The sequence below is a fragment of the Pelobates fuscus genome, chromosome 1, assembly GCF_036172605.1.
Source record: "Pelobates fuscus isolate aPelFus1 chromosome 1, aPelFus1.pri, whole genome shotgun sequence".
Lineage (NCBI taxonomy): Eukaryota > Metazoa > Chordata > Amphibia > Anura > Pelobatidae > Pelobates > Pelobates fuscus.
The window spans coordinates 132319358-132342018 of NC_086317.1; positions in this window are offsets into that span (position 1 = coordinate 132319358).

Consider the following 22661-nt stretch of genomic DNA (forward strand, 5'->3'; position numbering starts at 1 on the left):
ATATATACATTTCAAATTTAAATTTATTTTAGGCAGGACCAGGGTAAAGATTTTACTGCCTTAGGCAAAACACATTTTGTTGCCCCCCCTATGTACTTCACTCCTGTCATGTCAATTCATATGTATGCTCTGTTCGTTACTTTAATAACATATTCTGCTGACAGCTTTCTACTCAACAGCAACAAAAAGGGATGAGTTCTCAATGCATGGTACATTATTATATTAGTGTTCAAACAATACTGATGAATTTGCAAAGATCTAATTTACTGTGTATGTATGAGTCGCCCGCTGTGTGCATAATCAGGAAAAATCTAAAAAGATGGACGCTGTTATCTTCGTTTATGTAAGCAAAACTAATTGGTGACCATTAACCTCCAAAACACAGAAGGTCAAAACAAACTGCTTAAATTAGCTATTAGAGATCCTAAGTGGCAAGCAATCCATTACTACCTTACAGCAAGCTAAAGAATAAAACACACACACACACACACAATGCATGACATTGTAAGTTAGTGGATACACTGAGTTTGAGTATATGCGTATGCAGAATAAGTTTATATATATAATGCAACTAAACCCTGATCATTTTTTGCCTAGGTCAGGTGTTTTTAACCCCTTAAGGACCAAACTTCTGGAATAAAAGGGAATCATGACATGTCACACATGTCATGTGTCCTTAAGGGGTTAAATAAAACTATTACAATCTCTAAGATTTGAAATCATTGTTTAGTGAATAAGCGAGTGTGCTGGATTCTGTATTTTGTATATTTTGGCCCCAGCAGCACCCTATAATGTATGCATGTTCAGGTGAGTGCAGCCCTCTTGGTTTCTTTTATATATTTGGGAGTCTAGGCCAGCTCCTTGGTTTTGCACCCCTCCCTGTTACAGGTGCCTCATTCCAGGACCCTATTTAGCCTTGACTTGCAGAGAGTCCCATTAAGGAAGTATTTCCCAAGTAAGTGGATTAATCTCACAAGAGCAAGCATTAGGCTGCTATTAGGATAGGACCTGCCGAATAAGGGGTACTTTGACATAGTTGGCAGGCTTATGCAATGTTTGATCATATAATATAACTAAACCCCCATCATTTTTTGCCTAGGTGAGGTGTTTTTAAATAAAACTACTACTATCTCTAAGATTTGAAATCATTGTTTAGTGAATAAGCGAGTGTGCTGGATTCTGTATTTTGTATATTTTGGCCCCATCAGCACCCTATAATGTATGCATGTTCAGGTGAGTGCAGCCCTCTTGGTTTCATATATACAGTATATATTTGAGAGCCCAGGCAAACTCCTTGGTGCACTCCTGCCAGTCACAGGTGCTTCATTCCAGGACCCTATTTAGCCTTGACTTGCAGTCCCAGGAGGAAGTATTTCCCAAGTAAGTGGATTATAGACATGTGCAATTCGCTTCGGTCCGAATATGAATTCGGACGAATTTTGGGCAATTCGGACATTTGGGTACTTCCGAATGTCCGAATTGCCGAGGTCCCGAAGTTCCGGAAGTGCTGAAGTTGCCGGTGTCAAAGTGCCGAAGTTCCGAAGCACAGTATTGCCTACAGTGGCGTACATACCGGGGTCGCGGCTGCGACTGGGCCCGGCCCACCAGGGGGCCCGACCGCCCTGCGACCCGGTATTTACCCACTGTGGCCAGCCTCTTCTCCTGGGGGGCCCAGGAGTTGACCACCTCAGGCCCCCCCGAGGCTGGCCCTGCTGTCACCCCACGGCCGGTCCTGCAGGCGCACGAGGGAGCACTCTCCCCTGAGTGCTTCCTCTTCAGCTCCCTCGCGCGCCGCGTACTGATACCGGAAGATTACGTCATCTTCCGGCGCCGGCATCCCCACGTGGCAGCCTGCCTGCCCGCCTAGTGACCGGCCGTCCAGGAGCCCAGCAGCACCACTGGACCCCAGGGAATTCCCTCAGCACTCCAAAAGGTAAGAAGGCTGGGGGGATTACATTTAAAAAAATAACATGTGTAAGTGTTAGTGTGTGTGTTAGTGTGAGTGTTAGTGTGTTAGTGTGAGTGTTAGTGTGTTAGTGTGTGTGTGTGTTAGTGTTAGTGTGTGTGTTAGTGTGTTAGTGTGTTAGTGTGTGTGTTAGTGTGAGTGTTAGTGTGTCTCTGTCAGTAAATGTGTGTGTCTGTAAGCTAGTGTGTACGCGTCTGTTCGTGAGAGTGTGTGTGTGTCTTCAGCACTTACCTTTCTCCAGCGCCAGACTCCCTTGGCGCTGGGGATCCCTCCGCCTCTCAGCTCCGAATGCGCATGCACGGCAAGAGCCGTGCGCGCATTCAAACCGCCCATAGGAAAGCATTACTCAATGCTTTCCTATGGACGTTCAGTGTCTTAGAATCGCGGAAGCTCCTCTAACGGCTGTCAGTGAGACAGCCACTAGAGGCTGGATTAACCCTCAGTGAAACATAGCAGTTTCTCTGAAACTGCTATGCTTTCAGCTGCAGGGTTAAAACTAGAGGGACCTGACACCCAGACCACTTCATTGAGCTGATGTGATCAGGGTGTCTGTAGTGGTCCTTTAAGTGTGTGTGCATCTGCATGCACTGGCGTACATACCGCAGTCACAGGGGTCGCAGCCCTGCAACCCCTGCGACCAGGTGCCCGCCGCCATGTGTTGCGGCCCCGGCCCGCGCAGAGTAAGCGCGGGGGGGGGGCCACAGATCAATTTTCACACCGGGGCCCCATGGGTCATGTGTACGCCACTGATTGCCTAAGTACTAATATACTTACCCAGTGAAAGAAGAAGAATGTTACATTGTATACAATTTTAAATAAAAAGTATACAAACATAGCCAGGATTCAGCTGTAAGCATTTGCAACACTTACAACAATCAAGTAACATACATTCATATACAATGTAAGTTACTTAGCCAGTCAATGTAATGACAGGAATGAATAAGTAGATAACTCCCTAATTCCCACGATATTAGGGAGCTATCTACTAAAAGGCTGAAAGACCTAAATTGGTCTTTCAGCCAAATTTACTAATACTAAGTAAAGATTACTTAGTATTAGTAAATTATGCCCCTACTCGCTATAAAAATTAATAAAAAATAGGGTCCTTTAAAACTAAAGGAGGGAACTATTGCTCCCCCGGCCCCCACCCCTGAGCGGCTGGTGGGGGCCCTAATGTAAAATAATGGGGGGGGGACCTATCGTCCTCCCCCCGGGCCCCCACCCTTGTGCGGCGGGTGGGGGCCCTAGATCAGCATAAGGGGGGACCTAATGTCCTCCCCCTGGCCCCCACCCCTGAGCGGTGGGTGGGGGCCCTAAATACTAATAAGGGGGGACCTAATGTCCTTCCCCCTGGCCCCCATCCCTGAGTGGTGGGTGGGGGCCCTAAATACTAATAGGGGGGACCTCATTTCCTCCCCCCTGGCCCCCACCCCTAAGCGGCGGGTGGGGGCCCTAAATACTAATAAGGGGGGACCTAAGGTCCTCCCCCTGGCCCCCACCCCTGAGCGGTGGGTAGAGGCCCTAAATACTAATAAGGGGGAGGACCTAATGTCCTCCCACCTGGCCCCACCCCTGAGCGGTGGGTGGGGGCCCTAAATACTAATAAGGGGGGACATATTGTCCTCCCCCCGGGCCCCCACCCCTGAGCGGCCGGTGGGGGCCCTAAATAAAAAAAATACCCCCCAGGTGACTAGGGGTCCCCAAGCCCCTAGTCACCCCCTCCCCCCCAAAAAATGAACCTACCCCCCTCACGTTGAAAATAATGACTTCAACTAAGTACCTGTAAAAAAAATAAAACTTACCATACAATGTTTTCTTTCTTCTTGTCACGGTTCTCACCGTGGCAGGCAGACGGCCAGACGTGGTCGCTCCTGGAGTTCCCAAAAGGGGACTTGAACCGGGGAACTTCTCAGTCCTGGTCCTGCTTTTTACCTCTGAGCCACAGCAGCTTTATACAGCTACTACTGATTCCGGTCCTGTTCATCCTGGCATGTCTTCTACACTGGGGGCTGCACCTTGACTTGGCTGTGCTTCACCTGACCCTGATCAGTCATCAGCAGGGTATTTAAACTCAGCCTCGCCCTGTGCTCAGTGTCAAGTCTTTGATCCTGTTTCGTACCAGTGTTCCTGTTGTTTCATCTGCTTCGTATTATTGACCCCGGCTTCTGACTACGTTTAACCTGACCTCTGGCATCCCTTGACTTTGGCTACTCCTTGTTGTTCCTCTCCTCTGGCATCCTTTGACCTCGGCAATCCTGCTGGTTCAGTCCTTGCTTGTACTGCGTATTGGTACTTCATCCTGCACAGCCCCCGTGCACAGACCCACAGGCCGCGTGAATTTTTACCTGACCACCTTGGCCTGTGGCTATCTGCAAGGGTGAGCAACATATCTGCGCTACAGACTCCCAACTCAGGTAAGACCCTAACACTTCTAAAATCTTCTTTTTTCCCAAAAAAGGGCAAATACAAATCCATAATAACCGACGCAATAAAAAAAAAAAGAAACGAGCGCAAAAAAAAAATCCATCTTCACCCGGTGAGGGCTCCGTGCAGACTGAGTTCTGCAGGGCGGGGGAAGGCTTATAAAGCCTTGCCCCGCCCTGCAATTAGGGTCAGAGCACTCTGATTGGTGGGTTTAAGCCATCCAATCAGAGTGCTCTGATAGGTAAATGAAGAGAATGACAGCTAAGTCTCTACATTTACCTGTCACAGAACTCTGTTTGGTTTGAAATCCACCAATCAGAGTGCTCTGTGTCATTTTATACAGCGTGGGAAAGTTCTTTGGAATTTTCCCACGCTGTGTAATTTGACTCATAACTCTCTGCTTGGTTACTTAATCCACCAATCAGAGAGTTATGAGTCAAATTAAACAGCGTGGGAAAATTCCAAAGAACCCCCCACCTGCAAACACCGATAAATAGCTTTCATTGCCCATTTCATATACAGATCATTTATAAAGAAAAGTGGATCCAGTACAGAACCCCGAGGCACTCCACTTGCAACTTTTGTCCAATTTGAACATTTTCCATTTACAACTACTCTCTGCACTCTGTCTTTAAGCCAGTGTAAAAGACAGAGTGCAGAGAGTAGTTGTAAATAGAAGAAATATTTTGTACAAGAAGACATTTTTTGCCTAAATCAACTAATATTAGTTTTACTAGTATCCCTTTGTGTTGAACTGTATAATCCGAATAGATTACATATACTGGATCACCCTGATCTATACATCTACTAACTTCTTTATAAGTTAGTTTGGCATGACCTATCTTTCATAAAACCATGTTTATTCTTGCGAATGATATTATTGCTAAAAATGAATTCTAGAATATTATCCCTTAACAGCACTTCGAATAATTTCCCAATGACAGATGTTAAGGTCCCATTCTGTAGTTTCCGGCTTGAGCTTTTGAACCCTTTTTAAATATAGGCACTACATCTGCTTTTCTCCAATCCTCTGATACAATTCCTGAAAGAAAAGCATCCTGAAAAATGTAAAAATAATTGTGGCATTGTACATCTTTTAATAACAGAAGTCCCTACCACTGCAACCTGCCTAGCCTTTTCTCTATACTGGATAAATAGGAGAATCCTTCCAAAATTATGTTGGTACCACCTTGATTTAACTTATTAATCTAGAAAAGCAACATAAATCTCTACCTGTAAAGTCTAAGGGTTCTATAACTTGAGTAGACACACCAGTGATGTATTTAGTATCTGTGCTGCCTTAGGCATGATGGAACTCGGACAACCCCTAATTTACATTTTCCCCACCCCTTCCTGTCAATGCCACACCTCTTCCTGTTATACAACTAACACACACTTTGACTGACAGACACACTCTCAGATGCACTGACATACACACACTGATTTGACACACACAATCACTGACTCACTGACATACACATATAATGACGCAGACACACACACTGACTGACATACACTTACAGACAGACACACACACACACACACACACACAATTACTCAGACACACAGGCGCCCTAACAGACACAATCACTCGGAAAAAAACACATATTCACTGACAGAGACACACACACACACACACACACTCTCACTCACTGACAGCCAGACATACACACTGACATACACACACTGACAGCCAGACACACATTGATATACACACACTGACAACCAGACACACACAATCACTCGGATACACACTGACAGACATACACACTGACAGACATACACACTGACAGCCAGACACACACAATCACTCAGACATACACTGACAGCCAGACACACACACACAATCACTCAGACATACACTGACAGCCAGACACACACACACACAATCACTCAGACATACACTGACAGCCAGACACACACACACAAGCACTCAGACATACACACACTGACAGCCCACCCTCCCCTCTCCAAACATTAACCAATTACTTTTTCTATTTTAGTTTAAATCCACCCAGCCTCCCTACCTTTGGGAGTGCTGGGTGGATTTCTTTTTTACCTGGGGTCCAATGGGGCTTCTGACAGGAAAGGAGGCAGGCGGTTGGGCGGCTAACTAAGAATTCAGGCAGGTGGGCAGCACTGGCGAGGGAGCACTGATTTGTGAGCTGTCTCTGCACAGCGGCACAAAGTGATGCCGGGAGCCGGAATATGATGCGCGAGGGAGCTGAGCGGAGAGCTAAAAAAATCAGTGCTTCCTCGCCAGCGCCGCCCGCCTGGATTCTTAGTTAGCTACCGCCAGGCTAACAAGGTATTTGCCTGGGCATTTGGGGCGGCGTTTTTTGCCGCCCCCTGGAAAGTGCCGCCCAAGGCAAATACCTTGTTTGCCTTGCGGCAAATACGTCCCTGAGACACACTGTGATATAGTTTCTATTTACCATAACATTATCTCTTGAAAGGGGCTTAGATCTATTTTATGTTATATTCAAATTGAAAAACTACACAATCCAATCCTGCAAAGTGAGGAGGTTTCAAAACCAAATTAGAGAAAAATAGTGGGTCCCTCTAAACCACCCAGACTGGGCTATAAGTCACTCTATACTAGCTATGGTAGCATCAAAAGGGTTGCTTTACTTAATGTCAACTATGTCCCACTACACCTCAATACATGGAATCATTTGCATAGAAGTGGTCAACCAAACCATAGAATAACAAAAACTGAAACGATCACAAAAAAGGTGGTATTACATATCTCCCTATATTCAGACAATTCGATCCTCTTAAAGTTAAAAAAGGAAAATATAGTGAATACATTGTGCTAACGTGCCACCTTAGCATCTTGTGGATAAAAAGCACCTTTGCAAAGGGCAAAGCACTGTCTAATGAGTTTTTTGTTTGTTTGTTTTTTACAACCTTTTTGCATATCACTTTGGGGCATTGGATTGTGCTGTTTTACAATTTACAACCAGTAACATAAAAAAGATTCATGCCTTTCTAGGGAATTATAAACATATTCCCACTAGTTCTCACGCTCCTGTGCTCTTTCAGTGCATTCGAAGCTTATTAGATTTAAATAATCACATTGTGAATTTGTAGTATCAGAATGTAACTCCCACCTATTTGCTCTCCTGGAGTTATACAACCCTTACATCTTGTAAGCAGAACTCAATTCTCTCTTTCTAGATTACGTTTTTCAATATTTAATCAAGATTGTATCCACATAATTTTAGAAGCATACTCTTCTAAGAATTTTACAATTTCCTACTTGGCTATATTTAACACATTGATTACTTTACATATATTGTCAAATAATCTTTTCTTTTCATTCTTTTCAAAAATGTTTATACTTTTTGTAGTGTAGATAGGATTAGCTGTATTAGTTCAGTAGACAAGATGGACCTGAGGAAGAGAGGAAAACTCTTGAAAAATGTATCATTGCATACGGTAGTACATACGGTATTTTGGCATCTTGTACGTAAAGGTTATACATAAGTTAAATAGGCTTGAAATGGGCATTTATTTTTTCTTTTCTTTATTTGTTGACACATCTATGATGTTTTACTTTTTGTACCATTTTTCTAGAAGTTGCTATATTTGAAAATCAATCAAGCAAAAATTGATTATTTTCTTTCCCACTTAACATTTTAAGCATTTTTTTAGCTTTAAAATCATCGGAAGTCATATCCCAATGGGGAATATAACATTTCTCCATTTACTTATAGTTCGCCTGTGACAGAATGTGATCTGGCATTAATGTAAATTCTACTGCCTTCATATTTTTGTGTAACATGATAAAAAAGGTATGACTTTCTTTTCAAATAATTTTTATTAAAGTTTTAGAAATTTTACAAGTTATAATGAATAGACAAACATTCTATTCTGGGAAGGAAAGGTAAACGGAACTTGGAAGAGGGAAAGGGTATCCATCCATATTAGTAGCAAACAAAATGTTGTATATAAACAACAATTGTGCAATAAAAAAGTTTAACAATGATTTTTTTTTGTAAACCATATACTTTTTACATTTCTTCTTCCCATTTATCCCAATTACATTTGAGTTTTGTGAATGTGTACATATTTTTCCTATATGACAGTTTGTGTGCTTTATTATCCAAGATCACATTCAAAACTTCTTTAAGTGGTAAGCATGAGGTGGCAGCAATCAGGATGTGGCCTATTATTATTTTATCTATTCTATCGACGGACTCAGGGAATTTTTTGAATAATACAAGTTCTGAGGTTAATATACTAATAGATCGATCGACTTTAACAATTAAGTCGTGAATCATTTTCCAGTATCTTGTTATTTTGGGACAATACCACCATATATAGGTCATATTTCCTATACCCCCACAATCCTTCCAACACCGGTCAGAATACATATTGTTCATATTATGCAGTCTAGACGGAGCCAGATACCAGCGATATAAAATTTTGTAATGATTAATTTCTAAATGATCAGTACATAAACAGATTCCTTTTAGTGCTTTAAAGAAACTGAACCATTCCTCAAACTCATATTGTGTTCCTAACTCCATCTCCCATGACATGTTCCTAACTCCATCTCCCATGACATGTTCCTAACTCCATCTCCCATGACATGTTCCTAACTCCATCTCCCATGACATGTTCCTAACTCCATCTCCCATGACATGTTCCTAACTCCATCTCCCATGACCCCATATGTTTCAGTTTAACTTTAGGTTTTGCATTGTAAAGCGAGTAACACATAGATATTGTACCCTTTCTGTTTGCATCATATAAGAAACTTTTTCCAATGCTGATATATCTGGTGACAGTTTTTGTCAGTTTCTGATAAGTTAAATAGTTCTTTTAATTTTTTGGTTATCAACATACATTCAGATTCAGAGTCATTAATTAGTCCATACTTAAATTTCAATTTCTAAAATGAAAGGATGGCATTGCCATTAAAAAAAGCTATCTAGGTTTGTTATCGAGCATGTTTTCCATAATTCTATATTCAAAGATGGTATATGGTATTTCAATTATTCAATTGGCATCGCTCTATACAATTTTGTAGTATGGCTATTATTTTTTAAAACAATGTCCCAGGCCCTGAGCGTAGTTTTGGTTGATAGAAATAATTTAGTAATTCTAGGTTTTTCTTTTAGTAATTCAAGGTATCTCCGTGAGTCAAAATGGTGAAAATGTGTGACTCTTCCATATCCATCCATCTTGGCTTATTACCTTCACTATTAAAGCTCACAACCAGTGAGGTAAGCCTTTCTTTCATTTTTATTTTATTTAAATTTTTGGTAACAAAAAAAAAAACGGAAAAAATGAGGATGCAAATATCAAATCTATCATCCACTCATATTTTTATTTTTATGACTATGAAAGAGGGCACTCTTGGGACATGTTACATGATACATACACAACATAGCATATCAACATTTCAATCCATTTCCTCTGACTTTTCTCAAGACCTTGAGGCAAATTTTATGGCTGACGGTCCTGAAAGGTTAAATCAGGAAGTGAAGGTCCTTGGTTAATTATAGTCAGTAGTACAGAAAACATAAACAAAAGGAAATGACACACAGAAGGAAATGCAATACATTACTGAATGGTAAGTGATCGCATGTACCTTGCAGCCTTTGCCTTGTCAATGTTGTGGTGAACTGGGGAATTAGTGCTCTGTCTTGGAAATGGTTGGCCACACAGGATATGGTCAAACTTACAAGGTAGATCAAAATAATTAGCCAAGCAGAGATATAATGCTAGAGAAAAGATCCGTGTCTAAAGAATGATCCTATATATCTTACATAGTTGCCAACATTTGAAAAAAAAATACAGATGTACACACATACACAGTGATATACGCAAATAAAAATAAATGCACAATGACAAATATACACAGATATGCGCACACCGAAACATAGTTATACACAAATATAGCTATGCACACTGACACACATAGATAAGTAACTATACACACGTACACACACACATACTGACACAGACAAAGTAAAAACAGAGATATTTTTAGCTACATTACTGTGGTCTCTGGAGCAGCTGTACTGGCTGCACCACCAATAGTGCTGCCCCTGAAATGTGCGCCAGGTCTTGAGACTAATTTTTGCTGAGACTGGAACCCAAAATATAGGATTGTCCTGGCAAATTTGGGAAGCTGGCAACTATGATCATAGACTCCCATTTGTTTGTTAGTGTTTATGGTAAATAAACATTAAGAGTAAGCTTTCCTAAATAGATGAGCTTTGAGAGACATCTTAAAAGACTGGAAGCTGGAGACTGCATCTTTCAGTAGCAGAATCCTGCCTCCTCTTCTCTCAAAACATCTTGCTGAAGTGATATGAATTTCAAAGTCCATAAACATAGGTCGGTCCATGAGAGACCAGTGTAAGCTGAGTTGCAAACATAACTCCACCACATAGTGAATCTATATTCTTAAATTTTGCCCCTTCTTCCTTTACCACTGGGAAGTTTTGAAATACTGTACAAATAATATGTAACTTGTGTATGTGCAATCCATAAAGCATTTTGTGGATGTGGATAAAAATGCAGCATGGATATGAGGTCAATATTTCTAGACCTCCCAGCCAGTGGCAGAACTAACTTGAGAGGGCCCTAGTGTAATATTTTTTTTTTTGCCCTCCTGCTCCCTATTGCAAGGATGAACCCGATATAGAGCCCTATATGTCATGCAGCTCCCACAATATTTTGACAGCTGGGGTTCCCATGCTTGCAGGGTTGTATTTAGCACTGAGTAGTGTTTGTGTATTTAAATGTAAACATGTTTTTATATGGTGTATGTTTGTGTGAATATAGTGTAGGCGTTTGAAAGCAAGCGAGCATTTGTGTGTAGTGTGTTTTTGAAATGCAGTGGTTTGTTTATATATAATTTTGGTTTTTAATATAGAGGTGTGTTTGTATGTAGTGTTGATGTTTGAATTCAGGGATGTGTGTGTGTAGTGTTGGTGTTTAAATGCAGAAAATTATGCACATATACACCTACACTGACACACAGATACACACACACACACACACACACACACTGACATACATGCAGATATACAGTCACACAAATACACACTGACACATATAGATACACAGATCCAGATATTGACAACATACACCCACACTGATACACACATAGATACACACACTGACAAAAATACAGGCAGACACACAGATACAAACACTGACCCACATGCAGATACACATATTGACAACATATAGATACGCACTGACCAGGACTGGATTAAGAGCCCATTGGGCCTGGTTCTGACAATTACAGAATCTTATAGAGAGAACACTTAAACAGTCATACGCCCAAGCGTCATGTATCTGGTGGAGGTGGTGCTGGAGGGAAACTCACAGGATATAGCCGAAGAAGACACATACTCTATGCTAATCTCTCTCATTTATCTTTCAAGTAAATCCAGTTATAGAGATGACACACAGATGTAAATGCCAGCGGTATATGGTGTATCAGGATGTTAGTGGATGGAGTAAAAGGGGGAGCCACTGATGCGAATCACGTAACTAGAACCGCCCAAAGTGGCGAATATGCCCAAAAATGGGGCGTGTATGCTCGAAGAATGGAAAGGCCAGCCTGGCATGAATGCATGTCAGGCTCCCTGTCAATCATGCAGACTGGACAACTAAAGGCATACTATGCAGACCGCACCATGAGCTTGTCTTAAGTGCATCTAATGATATGCTTGCTCTACGCTTTCTAAGTACGGTCTCCTAGCACTCACTGGTCCACTCACCTCCTTACCTTCTTACTAGCAGGCAGAAGCTCCAGGTATACAGTCTGAGACAGAGAAAAGGTGTATGTAGTAAGTGTAGAAGAAAGGAAACTTACCACAGTGTTAGAGAGACTGAAGCAGCAAGAGCATTTGCATATTGCGCAATGTCAGCTTTACCTTAACTCATTTCATTATCAGCCAGTCCACAATATTTTGTTGCTCTACATCACTCTTGAGTTTCCATACTTAAGCAAGAGTCATAAAAAAAAAAAAAATACTATTTATTTTGCTCAATGGGCCTATTTCATGGGCATGGGCCTGGAGATGCACCTCCATCATCCCCTATGTTAATCTGGCACTGACACACCCACAGATAAAAACTGACACACAAGCACAGTAACAAACACTGACAGGCATACAGATACATAGACACACAAACTGACATACAGATACAGACACACACTGATACACAGACATACACTGACACACACACTGACAGAGATACAGATACACAGACACACCGGTCAAAATGTACTTTCATAGTCACCCTCCCATTTCCTACATTTTACAGGAGGGTGGCTTCACTGGGGTCCAGTAGCAGGCTAAGGCTGTTTGGAGTTAGGGACTAGCTCTCCAAGCCCCCCTCCTTTCTGCCTGCTCCTTCTGCCTGCGCGGCCTCTATCTCTTTGGGAGGAGGTGACAGGCTTTTTCCCAGAGTGTCCCTTTAAGTAAGAAGTTGTTTCTATTAGCCTGCTGATAAGCAATGCTATAATTTGAAATATTTAACTCAAGATTTTATCAATTTCCTTTGTAAAAAAATATAATTAATGTGATGGTCTTTCCTGAGCACCTCACCATCTTAAAGGGACACTATAGTCACCTGAACAACTTCAGCTTAATGGGGTTGTTCAGGTGAGAACTATAGCTCCCTGCAACCTTTCTCATGTAAACACTGTATTTTCTGAGAAAATACAGTGCTTACATTGAAAGCTAGGAACACCTCCAGTTGCAGTCATTCAGAGTGAACCAGTGGGACATGATATGCCTCCATCCACTCAGATCTGCTGTGCACAGCATCCTGTGATTCAGTATCTCCTCCCTCTGCATGCAGACACTGAACTTTCCTCATAGAGATTCATTGATTCAATTCATCACTATGAGGAGATGCTGATTGGCCAGGGCTGTGTTTGAATCATGCTGGCTCTGCCCCTGATCTGCCTCCTTGTCAGTCTCAGCCAATCCTATGGGAAAGCACTGTGATTGGATCAGGCTATCACATGTCCGCAGACTGCTTGTTTTTCCTGAGTCTAACAGCATGCAGATTTACAGCTTTAGGCTTCAATACAGTAAGATTGTTACTATATTTATGGAGGCATGCGGGGCTCAGGGGTGCTAGATGGTCGTGTTAACACTATAGGGTCAGGAATACATGTAGTTTCACTGGTGACTATAGTGTCCCTTTAAATAAATAAAATACACACATTTTAAAGTTCACTGTAAAAAAAAAATGCAAAATTTATTTTTTAGCATAACTTTAATTGAAGCTTTATAAGCATTCGATGTGTGAAGAACTTTAGAGCAGAGCACAAATGATTCAATAGGTTTATTTTTCAGGTTATGTTGAAGGAGAACGTATTGATTTGCTACTTTTGGAAAAGTCAGTTTCTCTTCCAGTACAGTTGTAATCGTTTCAGAAGCCTTAAGACAGGAAAGGAGACCAGCATATCAATCACAAAACCTCAATACTCCTTTTATCTCACAGATCAATAAGGAGACGTGCAGCTCACGCATTATCTTCAATGCTTTTATGAAGCAGCTAAACTTATTCTCAGGGGGCTATATCTTTTAACAGCATAGAAGACAAACCTTGGGATATCTGTCCACATCTACAGCTTCCAATTCTTAATTTTCTGTAATACAAAAATGTATTAAAAGTTTACACAGCTTTTCAATTGTATGCTAAAGCAACATACAGAAAGTTTAATGGATAAATATGCAGACCTCAGATTTTCATAAAGTACATTTAAATTAATTAATGGATGCATATTAATATTTTCAGTATGATGGGATATTAATATTGCCCAGCGTGTCTGCTAAAGTGGACTGTGAATTAATATGGAACACAGCAAATAAATTGATTTGATGTTTTAATCAATGCAACAGGGTGGAGCATTTTAAAATAACTAATTGGTACCAAAGACATTACAAGATTGGGGACCACGTAAGCAATATTTTGTACATGGCCATCTACTGCTGAATTACCACCACCCATCAATAATTTAATTATTATTATTAACAAGATCGTTTTACCTATTGTCAGGACTTATCTTTCCGATCATCTCCGTTCTGACACTTCCGGGTATGCGGAACAGTCCCCGCCCACTTCTCTGATGCGGCTCTCTCAAGCCTTCTAGAGAAACTGCGCCAGTTTCAAAATTGCTTAGTGATTTGAGTTGGGTTACTTCCGCATTCATATTGCCGGCTAAGCTACTCTTCGTTAATTCTTGTGTACCGACCTCTTGGACTGTTTAAACTGATTCCCTGCCTTCTCCTCTCCTTTGATCTCGGACTGAATTTTGGACTTTCCAGCTCTCTCCAATCCCAAAGACCCGGACTGAAAGAAGTTTATCCTCTATCTTGGCTCAAGCTAAACTGCCTTTGGAAGACTACTCCCATCAAACTCTAAGTATACTTTTAGTAAATCTCTGGGAATTGCATTGCTAATGAACTTTAACTTGCTTGCTAAAACTCTGTTACCAATATCACTGCTACAGTTGCTAGTGCTTTTTGCTTTTCACTAACCACCTGCAATATCCACGAATCCTTAAAGCTACAGTAACTGTCCTTAATTGTAGGATTTCTTTCCGATCTTCAATCACGCTCTGTTAAATAATAAGGAATTTTCAAATGTGCAGTTGTGTTCCACATCAATTCTACTTGTGGCATAACACCTATATAGCTTTATACCTATATAGCTTTTATATCTTTATGGTAATGTATGTCTTTTTGCTGATGATACTAAGATATGTAACAGGGTTGATGTTCCAGGAGGGATAAGCCGAATGGCTAATGATTTAGGTAAACTAGAAACATGCTCAGAGTTGTGGCAACTGACATTTAATGTGGATAAGTGCAAGATAATGCATCTTGGACGTAAAAACCCAAGAGCAGAGTACAGAATATTTGATAGAGTCCTAACCTCAACATCTGAGTAAAGGGATTTAGAGGTGATTATTTCTGATGACTTAAAGGTAGGCAGACAATGTAATAGAGCAGCAGGAAATGCTAGCAGAATGCTTGGTTGTATAGGGAGAGGTATTAGCAGTAGAAAGAGGGAAGTGCTCATGCCACTGTACAGAACACTGGTGAGACCTCACTTGGAGTATTGTACGCAGTACTGGAGACCGTATCTCCAGAAGGATATTGATACTTTAGAGAGAGTTCAGAGAAGGGCTACTAAACTGGTTCATGGATTGCAGGATAAAACTTACCAGGAAAGGTTAAAGGATCTTAAAATGTATAGCTTGGAGGAAAGACGAGACAGGGGGGATATGATAGAAACATTTAAATACATAAAGGGAATCAACACAGTAAAGGAGGAGACTATATTTAAAAGAAGAAAAACTACCACAACAAGAGGACATAGTCTTAAATTAGAGGGACAAAGGTTTAAAATAATATCAGGAAGTATTACTTTAATGAGAGGGTAGTGGATGCATGGACTAGCCTTCCAGCTGAAGTGGTAGAGGTTAACACATTAAAGGAGTTTAAAGATGTGAGGGATATGCATATGGCTATCCTAACTATAAGATAAGGCCAGGGACTAATGAAAATATTTAGAAAGTTGGGCAGACTAGATGGGCCGAATGGTTCTTATCTGCCGTCACATTCTATGTTTCTATTATAATTTATAGGTATCACACATGGTGAGTACTTGCAAAATGGAGACCTTCTAACCTTGGTAATAACTTTCAAGTGCACTAGTCGATGTACATGGCATTTTATATTAAATATATATAAAAAATAACAATTCATTAATCTTTTGACCAACATTCAAGTAGGTGAGCACTTGGGAAATAGTGATCACAATATAGTGTCTTTTGAAATAAACTCAAAAAAACAAAAGTACATGGGGTATACTAAAACATAGAATTTTAATAAGACCAATTTCAATAAGTTAAGGGGAGCTTTGCAATATATTGACTGGCATAAACTCTTTAGTGAAAAGAACACTGAGGATAAATGGATCGTCTTCCAACAAATATTAGAAAGGTGCATTTCTCAGTATGTACCATTGGGAAATAAACAGGGCTCGAGTCCTGCAGGAACGCGTGGGAACGGCGTTCCTGCACTTTTTCCACAGCAGGAACGCCCCCCATTACTAGTCCTGCAGGACCCAGGGCTGGCACAAGCAGCTGCCAGAGCAGGGGGAGCACAAATCCGAATCCCCTGCCTCTGACTGGGGACTCGGATTTTTAAACTCACCTCTCCCCCTGCAGTCAGTGGAGTCGTCCGGCCTCTCCTGATGATGTCAGTAGGAGGGGGCATGACTTTCTCTGCTCTTCTCACAGGACCGCTGGGGAGCAGAGGAAGTCACACCCCCTCCTCCTGACATCATCAGGAGAGGCTGGCTTACTCCACTGACTGCAGGCTGCAGGTTCCAGACCCTGTCCCACCCCTCCTGGCCCAAGGTAAGCCTCAGGGAGGGGGAAGGCATTTTAGGATTTTTTTTGTTTCTTTTTTATCCCCCTCCTCAGTCCCTGTCCACCTATTTAAGGCCCTGTCCCCCCTCCTCAGTTCCTGCCCCAATCCTTAGTCCCTGTCCCCCTCCTCAAGCCCTATCCCCTTACTCAGTCCCTGTTCCCCTCCTCAAGCCTGTCCCTTTCCTGAGTCCCTGTCCCCCTATTTAAGGCCCTGTCCACCTTCCTCAGGCCTGTCCCTGTCCCCCTCCTCAGTCCCTGTCCCCCTATTTAAGGCCCTGTCCCCCCTCCTCAGTTCCTGCCCCCTCCTCAGTCCCTGTCCCCCTATTTAAGGCCCTGTCCCCCCTCCTCAGTTCCTGCCCCCTCCTCAGTCCCTGTCCCCCTATTTAAGGCCCTGCCCCCCCTCCTCAGTTCCTGCCCCCCTCCTTAGTCCCTTTCCCCAGTCCCTGTCCCCCTCCTCAAGCCCTATTCCCTTACTCAGGCCTGCCCCTTTCCTGAGTCCCTGTCCCCCTATTTAAGGCCCTGTCCCCCTTCCTCAGGCTTGTCCCTGCCCCCCTCCTCAGTCCCTGTCCCCCTATTTAAGGCCCTGTCCCCCCTCCTCAGTCCCTGTCTCCCTCCTCAGTCCCTGTCTCCCTCCTCAGTCCCTGTCTCCCTCCTCAGTCCCTGTCTCCCTCCTCAGTCCCTGTTTCCCTCCTCAATCCCTGTCTCCCTCCTCAATCCCTGTCTCCCTCCTCAATCCCTGTCTCCCTCCTCAGTCCCTGTCTCCCTCCTCAGTCCCTGTCTCCCTCCTCAGTCCCTGTCTCCCTCCTCAGTCCCTGTCTCCCTCCTCAGTCCCTGTCTCCCTCCTCAGTCCCTGTCCCCCTCCTCAGTCCCTGTCCCCCTCCTCAGTCCCTGTCCCCCTCCTCAGTCCCTGTCCCCCTCCTCAGTCCCTGTCCCCCTCCTCAGTCCCTGTCCCCCTCCCTCAGTCCCTGTCCCCTTACTCAGGCCCTGTCCCCTTCATGAGCCTCTGCTCCCTTCATCAGCCCCTGTCCCCCTCCTCAGCCCCTGTCCCCCTCCTCAGCCCCTGTCCCCCTCCTCAGCTCCTGTCCCTCTTCCTCAGCCCCTGCCCCTCTTCCTCAGCCCCTGCCCCTCTTCCTCAGCCCCTGCCCCTCTTCCTCAGCCCCTGCCCCTCTTTCTCCGCCCCTGCCCCTCTTCCTCAGCCCCTGCCCCCCTTCCTCAGCCCCTGCCCCTCTTCCTCAGCCCCTGCCCCTCTTCCTCAGCCCCTGCCCCCCTTCCTCAGCCCCTGCCCCCCTTCCTCAGCCCCTGCCCCCCTTCCTCAGCCCCTGTCCCCCTTCCTCAGCCCCTATCCCCCTTCCTCAGCCCCTGTCCCCCTTCCTCAGCCCCTGTCCCCCTTCCTCAGCCCCTCAGTTCCTGTCCCTTTCCTCAGCCCCTCAGTTCCTGTCCCTTTCCTCAGTTCCTGTCCCCTTCCTCAGCCCATGTCCCCCCCCCAAGCTCCTGTCCCTCTCCTCAGCTCCTGTCCCCCTCCTCAGCCCCGTGCCCTTACTCAGCCCCTGCATACAAGCGTTTTATTTTTTTGGGGTGGGGGGGGGGGGGGGGGGAGGGGGGCGGGGAGTGTCTCTTGGGTGAGTTCCTGCACTTTTTTACCCAGGACTTGACCCCTGGAAATAAATATAAAAGAAACAAATTAAAACCAATGTGGCTTAGTAGAGAAGTAAAAGAAGAGATTAAAAAAAATAAGAAAAGGGCAAATCGGACAAATCAGATGCATCTTATAAAAGATATAAGGAAGCAAATAATGCGTGCAAAAAAGGCAATTAGACTTGCTAAACTTAAAAATGAAAAAATGATAGCTAAAGAGAGCAAAACCAACCCCAAAGCATTTTTTTAAGTACATAAATTCTAAAAAAACCTCAAACATGAAAGTGTAGGTACACTAAAACTGAAACGGGGGTGTTAGTTAATGAAGACCAGGAAAAGGCAGGCATTTTAAATAACTATTTCTCCTCCGTATATATTAAGGAAGAACCCATGGCAATAGATGTGCAAATGATTGCTACTAAAAACTTGCAGAATAATTGTAATTGGTTAACTCAAGACAAGGTGCTGCAGCATTTAATTAAGTTAATATAAACAAAGCTCCAGGGCCTGACGGTATCCATCCACGTGTACTTAAGGAACTAAGTGTAGATATAAGTGAACCTCTGTTTTTAATCTTTCAAGATTCTTTTCTTTCAGGAAGTGTTCCGGAGGATAGGAGGAAGGCAGATGTGGTTCCTATATTCAAAAAGGGTTCAACATCCTTGCCTGGAAATTATAGACCTGTGAGCTTAACCTCTGTGGCTGGTAAAATATTTGAAAGGTTATTAAGGGATAATATTCAAGAATTCCTTGAGAAGAACATGGTTATCAGCAAAAATCAGCACGGTTTTATGAAGCACATGTCATGTCAAACTAACTTGATTGCGTTCTACAAAGAAGTAAGTAGAAGTATAGATCAGGGTGTTGCAGTGGATGTGATCTATTTGGATTTTGCCAAGGCATTTGATACAGTTCCGCCCAATAGATTAGTGTTCTGTCAGGGTACCTGTAGTCTCTACCTCAAAGGAGGTGAGAGACTTAGACGTTTATCCTTCCAGAGGGGTTGTTTCTTCCGTTCCTCGCGGTCCCCTCGGCCATTTACAAGCCGACCGCGAGGGATCCACTTCCTTATATGACGCGACGCTCAGTAGTCGACGTCATGACGCCAACCCGGGACGACCTGTCAGTCAAGTCCCGAGCACTAATCAGGACTCGTCGGGGGCGTGATTACCCTCTAGAATCAAGGTATAAAGTAAGGCTTTTGGCATCTGCTCATTGCCCTGTCGTGGTTCTAGCCTGTCTAGTCACTCAGTGCTCTTGTATTCTAGTTGTCTCTTTGGTTCTGACCCGTCTTGTTTGTACTACCCTGTTTATCTCTGTTACCCTTTGACTCGGCTTGTCTCTCGCTTACCTGTCCTCTCGTTCCCTCGACCTCGGCTGGTTCCTAGACCATTCTCTACTTACTCCTTACGTTAAGTCCGGCCATTCTAAGGTCCGGTATACGTACCTACCACCTGTTTGTACTCTGCGTGTTGGATCCCTGTGTCAGGATCGGGACAGGGATCCAACACGCAGAATACAAACAGGACAGGATTCGTATACCGGACCTTAGAATGGCCGGACTAACGTACAGAGAATATAGAGAATGGTCAGAGACAAGCCGAGGTCGGGGGAACGAGAGGACAGGTAAGCGAGGAACAAGCCGGGTCAAGGATAACAGAGGAAAACAGAGTAAGTCAAACAAGCCGGGTCGGAACCAAAGGGATAACAGAAAATACCAGAGCACTGTGTGACTAGGTAGGCTAGAACCACGACAGGGCAATGAGCAAATGAGAGAAGCACTGTTAAATACCCTGGCTCAGAGGGGTAGACACGCCTCCGACGAGTCCTGATTAGTCTCCAAACAATTGAGTGACAGGTCGTTCCGGATTGGCGTCATGACGTCGACTTCCGGACGTCATGCTACAAAAGGAAGTGACTCCCTCGCGGCCGGCGTTTATGTGACCGGGTGGACCGCGAGGAACATGGGAAACAGACCGTCCGGATGGATAGACGTCTAAGTCTCTACCTCTCCCAGAGGTAGAGACCTCAGGTACCCTGACAGTACCCCCCCTCTCAGATACGCCCACCGGGCGGAATGAACCGGGACGAGATGGGAAGCGGAAGTGAAATGCCCTGCGGAGACGAGGAGCATGAACATCCTCTTGAGGCACCCAACTCCTCTCCTCAGGACCATATCCCTTCCAATCGACCAGATATTGTACTCTCCCCCGGGAGATTCGAGAATCGATGATAGCGTTAACCTCATACTCCTCCTGACCCTCCACCTGAACAGGGCGAGGGGAGGAGACCGTGGAGGAAAATCTGTTACAGACTAGTGGTTTCAGCAATGAAACATGAAATGAGTTAGGGATGCGTAAGGCAGATGGAAGAGCTAGACGATACGCAACTGGGTTAATTCGAGTCAGCACCCTGTAAGGTCCAATATAGCGAGGAGCGAACTTCATGGAAGGCACTTTTAAACGAATGTTTCTTGTACTCAACCATACTCTATCACCTGGAACAAACACCGGAGCCGCCCTTCTACGTTTATCAGCGTGTTTCTTAACCAGCATAGAATTGTGCAGAAGAATTTGTCGAGTCTGATCCCACAACTTCCTCAAATTGGCAACATGAACATCAACCGACGGTAACCCTTGGGAAGGAGAAGCCGAGGGAAGAATAGATGGATGAAAGCCATAATTCATGAAGAAGGGGCTTGAATGAGTAGAATCACAAACGAGATTGTTGTGTGCAAACTCCGCCCAAGGAATCAAACCAACCCAATCGTCCTGGTGTTCAGAAACAAAACAACGTAAATATTGTTCAATCTTTTGGTTGGTGCGTTCAGCAGCTCCGTTAGACTGAGGATGATAGGCAGAAGAGAAATTCAATTTGATACCCAGTTGAGAGCAGAAGGACCTCCAAAAACGGGAAACAAATTGGGAACCTCTGTCAGACACAATTTGGGAGGGTATCCCATGTAAACGAAAAATCTCCCTTGCGAATATCTCTGCCAATTCGGGAGAAGACGGGAGTTTAGGCAGAGGAACGAAGTGAGCCATCTTGGTGAATCTGTCAACCACGGTGAGGATAACAGTCTGTTTTTTAGAGATAGGTAAATCGACAATGAAGTCCATAGCTAAACAGGACCATGGCTTCTCTGGAACCTCTAAGGGATGCAGAAATCCACATGGGAGTGTATGAGGTTGCTTAGTCTTAGTACAGACCTCACACGTACCTCACACATGAAATCCTTAACATCCTTACGTAAAGCAGGCCACCAGAAATCTTTGGAGATTAAAGCATACGTCTTGCGAATGCCAGGATGCCCAGCTACCTTGCTGTTGTGGAAACACCTTAACACCTCCAGTTGGAGAGCAGGGGGAACGAAGTGTCTATCCCCAGGAGTCTGTTTAGGAGCTAGATGTTGTAACTTCATGATCTCAGCAAGCAACGGAGAATGAATCCTGAGATTCGTGTTAGCGATGATATTACATTTAGGAACTATCGAGGAAAGAACTGGCTCAGCTATAGTGGACGGTTCATATTGGCGAGATAAAGCATCGGCTTTAGAGTTCTTAGAACCAGGTCTATAAGTAAGCACATAATTGAAGTGAGTCAGGAATAAGGACCAACGAGCTTGCCTGGCGGATAGGCGCTTAGCCTCCCCAATATAGGACAAGTTCTTGTGGTCCGTTAGAATCGTAACAGGATGTAAGGTCCCTTCTAATAAATGTCTCCACTCCTTTAGGGCCATAATGACCGCTAACAGTTCCCTGTCACCGATGTCATATCTGCTTTCAGGACCAGATAGTTTCTTAGAGAAAAAACCACAAGGGTGTAACGGTTTGTCCACCCCTAACCTTTGTGACAGAACAGCACCTACTCCCGTCTCAGAGGCATCGACCTCGAGTAGGAACGGCAGAGTCGTATCAGGATGGACTTAAATTGGAGCAGAAGCAAAAAGTTCCTTGAGAGTCTTGAAAGCAACAAGGGCCTCAGTAGACCAGGTCTTAGTATCAGCCCCTTGTTTGGTCATATTGGTAATAGGCGCAATAATAGAAGAGTATCCCTTAATAAAGCGCCTATAATAATTAGAGAAACCAATAAACCTCTGAATCGCCTTGAGTCCCTTAGGCAACGGCCAATCTAAAATAGATTGGAGTTTGTCAGGATCCATCTTAAAGCCTTCCCCAGAAATCACATAACCAAGAAAGTCTA